Genomic DNA, 6995 nt, shown 5'->3' on the forward strand with positions numbered 1-6995 from the left:
CATTTGGCTAATTTTTTCTTATGCGAAGGAGTAAACGGTATTATTGTGTCTATAGTCTTCCTGTTGTGGCTTGGCAAGACAGCCAAGCCACTATGAGGAAGCCGAAAGGCACGCGTTTAAGCTCACGCAGGGTGGCGTGAGGTCTGGAACAGGACAAGGGAATTATACTAACAAAAAACGGACGTAGCTGCTGGAATACTTAACTTTAATCCATAATTGGTGAACATCTCTCTTGACGGTACATGTTTTACAGCATCAATAGTAACTGGTAATGGCGCCTTGCTAGGTCGTAGCAAATGACGTAGCTGAAGGCTATGCTAACTATCGTCTCGGCAAATGAGAGCGTAATTTATCAGTGAACCATCGCTAGCAAAGTCGGCTGTACAACTGGAGCGAGTGCTAGGAAGTCTCTGTAGACCTGCCGTACGGCGGCGCTCGGTCTGCAATCACTGATAGTGGCGACACGCGGGTCCGACGTATACTAACGGACCGCGGCCGATTTAAAGGCTACCACCTAGCAAGTGTGGTGTCTGGCGGTGACACCACACTTCCCATAACATTTTTCGTAATCTACGCTGATCATCTGTCTCGCCTTCTTCTCCATCATCAGAAAGCAGGTGAGCTGACTGTTCCCGTCTTCCTGTTACCGTCCCATCATTTATTTTGAGCATGGATAAGACTCGTAGTGAACTTATTTCCTCGCAGACTGTTTTATATGGCACACCCCAGGGATCGGTTTCTAAGTTAGCCTCCGCGAACTGCTTCCATCGATCCATTTTTTTTTCAGTAACACTTCCTTAAAACGTTGTTTAACATACCTGTATCTATACAGCCTTCAGACTCTTTCTTCTTGGGTCATGCTGGTCTAGTAGATCTTTCTGGTTCTTCTTGTTTCACATCTGAATTTCCGCAGCGCTTCGATCCAGATGCAAGGTACACCTTTAACATGACCTCAACTGACGGGTATGGATACCTCCCTTGCTCTATGTATAGCCACTCTCAGTTCTTACGCTTTGACATCTACATTATCACCCAGCGATTGACCTCTCTGACACTGAAACATCCTTCTTGTTTCTTCCCAGTTAGCGTCCTTGATGTTATATTTGGGCCTTATGCGCCCATCTTCTGTGGCATCTTGGATTTCCCTTCCAGTGATGGTATAGTGTACGATACTGTGGTCACCCAATGTCATTCCACTCTTGACCTGTTTTCTAAAGTGACGTCCATATTTGAAGTTGCTCCGGCCCTCCCTGCGTAGGTTGGCAGATTGAGAGGTGCATTCAATACCTGTAGGTTGAGTTCCATAATGGCTTCTTCTAGTTGCCTTCCACTGTCATCAGTCAGGTGCCTTTGCCGCAATACTGACTTCGCAGTTTCATCAGTGGAGTACACAACAGCTTAGTTCGTCCTTGGTGACTAATATCCTTTAGTCTTGGTAGATAATCGTCGATCTCATCTCTAAATTGAAAGTACGTGGAAGCCAAGACGCTTAAATTTCCACACAGATTACGTGTTCTAAACAGTTTTGTGATATTTTTGTCATTGTTACGGCCTTGTTGAGTACTGTTACTGCGTCATAAGACGTTGCTTTTGTTGGCTGTGTGGGCAGTTACTGGCATACTGGGGATCTTTCTGCCTTTGAGGCAAAATACATCTGACTGCAACTCATCTACCACTCTTCCAGCTTCATGCAATACGCTAATTCTTCTCATGGCAGTAAACTGTCCTATCTTTACCTCCATTAGGGATGATGGGTATATATTCGACAGTCTTGCCCTGCTCGCCTGTGATACCACGCTACACGTCCACGCGTCATCACAAAGTGTTTGTACAATGTAACCAAGGAGAATGATTCATTTCTTCTGGCAGAAACTTGCTTCAGTAGCTTCTTCAGTTTTTCCACTTCTGTTGGCAAATTGTCCACTCTGAGACGGATTTTATACACGAAATCAGGTACAAGAAAAGTAATATACTCGCTTTCTGGATGGTTATACCTGTCTAGAGGTCTTAACGCTGTAGTAAACGTCATCGGCTCTTCCGGTCTAGTGAGTTGCATAACGTTCTCTATGCTTTCATAAATCTGTCGCAGATCAGTTACGGTCTGTTTTATTGTTTACTTCTTTGTAGTGGGTGTGTGTTTCCTGTACGAACTGTTCTGAGTCTCGTACTGTTTTTGTTGCAGATTCGCGACCTGCGTTGATGAATCTTGTTCTACTAGGCAGCGCAGTCTATTTTTCTCGATGTGTGCTGTCGCATTCTAAGCGCAACTGCCCAGTTTGTGTCACCAAATCCTGATGGCCTGTATCATACGTCACTCCTACATCCGTCTCTGATCTCGCTTTTCTGTTACATCACATATGCTGAATTTTCGCCAAAAACTTCTTTCCTCCTTTTTCTTAGATGCATGATGCTCTGTTTCGGGCTGTGTCGCATCCTCCTTTCAGTGGAACTTACTGCTCACTTTTTTCCAGGATTTCCTCGCTCTTTCCACGTCTCCCCTCCTCCTCGATGGTGATTTATACATTACCGGCCATTAAAATTGCTACACCAAGAAGAAATGCAGATTATAAACGGGTATTCATTGGCCAAATATATTATACTAGAACTGATATGTGATTAAATTTTCACGCAATTTGGGTGAGAAATCAGTATCCAGAACAACCAGCTCTGGCCGTAATAGCGGCCTTACTACGCCTGGGCATTGAGGCAAACAGAGCTTGGATGGCGTGTACAGGTACAGCTGCCCATGCAGCTTCAACACAATACCACAGTTCATCAAGAGTAGTGACTGGCGTATTGTGACGAGCCAGTTGCTCGGCCACCATTGACCATACGTTTTCAATTGGTATGCGATCTGGAGAATGTGCTGGCTAGGGCAACAGTTGAACATTTTCTGTATCCAGAAAGGCCCTTACAGGACCTGCAACATGCGGTCGTGCGTTATCCTGTTGAAATATAGGGTTTCGCAGGGATCGAATGAAGGGTAGAGCCACGGGTCGTAACACATATGAAATGTAACGTCCACTGTTCAAAGTGCTGTCAACGCGAACAAGAGGTGATCGAGACGTGTAACCGATGGCACCCCATACCATCACGCCGGGTGATACGCCAGTATGGCGATGACGAATACACGCTTCCAATGTGCGTTCACCATGATGTCGCCAAACACGGATGCAACCATCATGATGCTGTAAACAGAATCTGGATTCAACCGAAAAAATGACGTTTTGCCATTCGTGCACCCAGGTTCGTCGTTGAGCACACCATCGCAAGCGCTCCTGTCTGTGATGCAACGTCAAGAGTAACCGCAGCTATGGTCTCCGAGCTGATAGTCCATGCTGCTGCAAACATAGTCGAATTGTTCATGCAGATGGTTGTTGTCTTGCAAACGTTCCCATCTGTTGACTCAGGGATCGAGGCGTGGCTGCACGATCCGTTACAGCCATGCGGATAAGATGCCTGTCATCTCGACTGCTAGTGATACGAGGCCGTTGGGATCCAGCACGGCGTTCCGTATTACCCTCCTGAACTCACCGATTCCATATTCTGCTAACAGTCATTGGATCTCGACCAACGCGAGCAGCAATGTCGCAATACGATAAACCGCAATCGCGATAGCCTACAATCCGACCTTTATCAAAGTCGCAAACGTCATGGTACGCATTTCATCTCCTCACACGAGGCATCACAACAACGTTTCACCAGGCAACGCCGGTCAACTGCTGTTTGTGTATGATAAATCTGTTGGAAACTTTCCTCATGTCAGCATGTTGTAACTGTCGCCACCGGCGCCAACCTTGTGCGAATGCTCTGGAAAGCTAATCATTTGCATATCACAGCATCTTCTTCCTGTCGGTTATATTTCGCGTCTGTAGCACGTCATCTTCGTGGTGTAGCAATTTTAATGGCCAGTAGTGTAGTTCTTACATAGACGGCACTTGATGGTGTCGTTAAACTCCTCATAGCTTCCTAGTATTATGAGGCGCCCAGGGAGACAGTATTCACGGAAGTGAGGCTGCAGCCTGTTTCGTGCTTTTGTCGACGGAGCGGGAGCCTGGCCTAGCTGAGTGCGGGATATTTCCTATCTCCATTGCCATCCCCATAGAATAATTGTGTAAAACATATTTGGCTTTTCAGTATGAACATCAAAGGTTCAGCTGGTGCAGTGCTACGTGGCCAGCTGAGAAAGACGGTTGCTTTCACTCCAAAATATCCCATCAAATTAAGTCGCCTCACCACTAAGCTTGGTGCAGAGAGGTTCACCTGTCAAGGATACATTCCTCTTGTAATTATTGATGTGCATTTTGTGCACTGAGTGGGAAGTTTCTCCTGTGCTCCTCTGTTTCCTCTTGAATTAAGGGATATCCTCGTCCGTCACATTGGCGACAGCACTGAGTCGTCCCCTCCAATAGCATATTTTGAAAAGCGAGAGTTGAGGACGGAGAACTAACTTTCGGGGTTTTTCGTGCTCCGACCACCGTGCCGAGGTCTCCAAGCCGCCGTCTGGTGCTGGTGGGAACATGTTTTTTTCTGATTTTGGGGGCACGTAACTTTCACAATTGGAGATAGTGCCATCTGTACTCTTAGCAGCTTGCTTCTTATGTGCTTTGGCATGCTACTTGACTTACCCATCTGATTATAATTTGTGGTTTTGTCTCCTTAACGTTGAATTTGCGAGCTGTCCAGATGAGGATAACTTGTGTGCTCTGCATGCAGTTTTATATGTAAACTGATACCTCCCCACATTATTTACGTAATTTTTGTGTCAATTTAGTTTACATGTTTAGAAAGCTTTGCTCTTTGTTAATTACTTGTGTACTGTGACCAGTAATTAGAGCAAATATAAATACGTTAGACTTCATTTACATTACATGGTCCTTTAAATTGTCCTACAACTCTTCCATGTATAGCACTCACTAACAATAAATACAACCTGTTGCACACGAAAGCGTGTTGTTTTCACCGTGAGGGTATTATTGTTGTGCACAGTAGCCAAACTCAACGATCATTATTATTCAGTGAAAGTAACGAGCACTGCACTCGCTTATCGTGTTTGATCATAAGTTTGTTTATTGCCTATGGTTACCTGTGTCAGTTTCCTCTAGGATGATAAATTTGTTGTGTGTTATTTCACGACTGTTTGTCTAACGACCTTGCATTATTCAGACGTAATAAATAATAGCACTTTACAGCAACGTCGTAGAATAATGCAGGTTCAGGGTCACTGCCTACACCAACAGCAAAGAACTTTCAAGTCTCATGGAACTTCCGACGTCGTTCATAAGATCATTAATATTCATGGTAAACAGTAACGGTCCAATTAACACTTCCTTGGGATACCCCCGAAATTCGTCTGTCGATTTCGCCCTGTTGCGAAGAATGTCTTGAGTTCTGTCTGCTTGAAAGTCCTGTTCCAGTGACTAATCTGGATCTATACTGGATAAGCTCGTATTTTCTCACTGAACTACAGGGCGGAACTTTATCGGATGACTTTAAGAGGTAATGAAAATGGTGGCGCCCTTGTTTACTGCTCTCTGGATTTCATCGACAAATACAACGAGCTGTCTCTTATGCGTGACATAGAAGGTATTCAATAATTCTACAGCAAATTCACGTCAGCACATCTAAATAACAGAAGTAGATTTCATTTATATCGACGCATACATTACACCTTGTAACGATTACACGGCCATCAAGAAATCATAAGAAGTGAATGTAACTCGATAATCTATACTAGTAAAAGAAAGGCATTAATACACAAAGCAATAAAAATGCTATTTCGTGCCCGAAAGTAGTATTTGTTGGATCCGCAATGTTTGCCGATAAGAGACACTGCTCGTGACTCAATGTGCCCTTGAGGAATGACATTCGTGATAGCATCTCTTCGAGTTCGAAGTTCAACTGTACTGGCTACTAGAGAAATATTCCTTTCTTTACTGTCTACCTTCCTTTTTTCAGTTGCGAAAATATGTTCAGAGATATTATTACACATTTTTTCTACAGATATCTAAAACGTTTGTACAGTCTAGAATGTCCCTGTCTCGTGTGTCGTCATTATCTCAAAATTTCTCATTGACGTCGCACTGCCGTCGTCTACGGGAGCTCACAGTGTTGTATGCGTGATGGCATGGACTCAGCGCTAACCCAAAACATTTCGACATAGTTTCCGTTTCTGGGTACTTTGTTTATTGAAATTTTCCACAAGTGTGCGATCAACATCAGTAGACACGTTAGAGAGCGATTAAACGAGCGAGAGTTGGAGTAGTGGTTAAGACGCTGGACTCTCATTCAGGAGAGCAGGGTTCAGAACCCCGTCTGGCCACTCACACTTGGCCTTCCTTAAACATGTTGCTGCTTCCGTTGAAAACATGACTCTCCGTTTCTGGCCCCAGTCTTGTGCAACCCGAAAAATTAAAGCCCAATCTTCTTTCCATGCCTTTGAGCAGCGTTAGTTTCACAAATTTGCGCACCAGAACACAAACAAATGACATAGTATCTTCAGTTAAAAGCTTATAACATACACAATGCAAATTTAATAGAAAATACCAGACATTCAAAAGATATCACTTCAAACCTACATTCAGACATTAATTACACATTATGTCTAGAGTGAACATCACCGATGGATTAAGGCTCTAGGAGGCAAATCTTTGTTTAATGGAGATTTATTAACAAGGTTTATTTTCAAATGTACCAATATTCCCCAACTGTAACACATTCAACTTTATTCCTAAAACTATCAGTCTTTATCATCTGAAACTCAGAAACTGAGAGTTGATTGCAACTGTGATGACTCAATCAATAATGCAGCAGGATACAACGATCTGATGTGACCTGATATTGATGGGCTACTTACGAATCAGGTCAATCATTGTTCATAATTAAAGAGACATTAGATCTGAGGGCACCGTGACCACTTTTAAATTAACGAAGTATGATGATTATTCTCTGTGTCACTTTCTACGTTTATTTGGATTATCTGTTCTCACATTTAC

This window comes from Schistocerca serialis, chromosome 6 (genome assembly GCF_023864345.2).
Source record: "Schistocerca serialis cubense isolate TAMUIC-IGC-003099 chromosome 6, iqSchSeri2.2, whole genome shotgun sequence".
In the NCBI taxonomy this organism is placed as follows: Eukaryota; Metazoa; Arthropoda; class Insecta; order Orthoptera; family Acrididae; genus Schistocerca; species Schistocerca serialis.